The 1,601-nt window shown below is 32.4% G+C and overlaps 1 long non-coding RNA gene across 1 annotated transcript; it reads right to left on the bottom strand.

Moving 5' to 3' along the window:
* Positions 1-302: 302 nt before the first annotated feature.
* LOC133816243 (uncharacterized) lies at positions 303-1,336 on the bottom strand. Its single transcript, XR_009885104.1, has 3 exons — positions 1,035-1,336; positions 786-944; positions 303-390 (listed from the first exon to the last, which is right to left on the bottom strand). It is a non-coding gene; the product is annotated as an uncharacterized LOC133816243 (long non-coding RNA).
* Between the last annotated feature and the right edge of the window lie 265 nt (positions 1,337-1,601).

The raw sequence follows: 1,601 nt of genomic DNA, 5'->3' as shown, positions 1-1,601 counted from the left end.
ATGCGCCAACACCTCTATTCATGCCCCATTCTGTAATGACCTAACTTATTCTAGACTTTGAACCATTAAAACTACTTATACGTAGACACTATTCTTAAGAAAACTTATATACAAAATAGTCATAACTTTATTAAAAACTGTAAAACCAAGGTTAAAATACATAAAATTCGGAATATGATGTGGGATCCCATTGCTTGAAACATAAAATAAAACTTGGCTTAAATCTTAAAGAAATTGGTTACAAAATCAAGTGCGGAAATACATAGAAATCATAATTAAAAGACTTAAACAACTTCATCCTCGAATCGTTCGTGCAGTCCACCGAATCCATTCTCCTTCAATACACAATCCCAAGCTGCCAAGAATCTTCTCGCTGCCATAACTATTTCCCTGCACATATAAAGAAAAGGAGTGAGCCTAATGCCCAGCAATGAAAACTACTAACAACATAAGACATATACATAAAACTATAACATATACTATAAACATATCATACATATTCTACAAACATATGACTATAAAAAATGTACACCATATAAGACTATACTAATAATGGCCATTATAACATGTGATAAACCATCTACGTCCCCTGTCTAATATCTGAGGTAGGTTAGATCACATGTAGTGTATGATAACCCATCTAGGTCCCCTGTCTAATATTTGAGGTAGGGTAAATCATAACATAACATATTAAAACATAAACTTATCATAACATATTATACATAACATAACATAAAAGCATAACATATTATACAAACATACAAGATCTAGCATGTTTTCCTTACCAAAACCGGGATATGAGAACAAATGCGGGACGTGGAACACTCCTAAAACCAGCAATAGAATAGTGAGTATTTCTAAAGGAAAGAGATGAGAAGAATAGAACTAAACCACCAAGAGAAACCTTGCCGAAAAGACACCTTAAGTTCAAAGAACTTAAAAACCTAACCATAAAACCATAACAAACGTTAGAACATGAATGAAAACTAAAGAAACTAAGGAATCAAAAGAATTGAACTTAAGAATAAGGGTACCTTTGTTGACCTTATGGATTGGCCTAACTCCAATACCGAAATACTCTAATCCTCACTTCCCAAGTGTTTGATAAAGCTTTTTCTTTCCCAACCCAAGTGTATCACTCTTATGGTATCACTAGCACCTTGGAGTCTGATCACAGCTGAAGAGTAAGTGCAAGTGTAGAGTCCGAGAACTTTACTTAGCTAATTATTTTATAGTATGTATAGTATTATCTTTGTAACTGTGGATTTTTGGTTCAGACCGGGAATTATTTGGACACTCATAGTAGTACTTATAGACTTTCTAAGTTTAACCTATAGTTTAAGAATATTACTTTTAACCTAAGGTTTGATTATATAGCTGATATTAAGAAAAATATTTATTATACTATAAGGTTTAGATATCAACCAATAGGATTTTAAGCACATGTTATGAATGGGTGATTAAGGATTAAGTATTTTGACGATTAAATTTAATAAGGAGTAAAGTTTGAATGGTTTAAGGTCAGTCAGCAGCTTTGAATACGTTGAGGGCTTAGTCAAGGCTGTTTACTCCATTCAAACTTAGCTAAAAATGTGTAATTT

The sequence above is a fragment of the Humulus lupulus genome, chromosome 2 (genome assembly GCF_963169125.1).
Source record: "Humulus lupulus chromosome 2, drHumLupu1.1, whole genome shotgun sequence".
NCBI lineage: Eukaryota > Viridiplantae > Streptophyta > Magnoliopsida > Rosales > Cannabaceae > Humulus > Humulus lupulus.
Note: the sequence above shows the minus strand (reverse complement) of the source record. Positions and strands in the feature narration are given on the sequence as shown.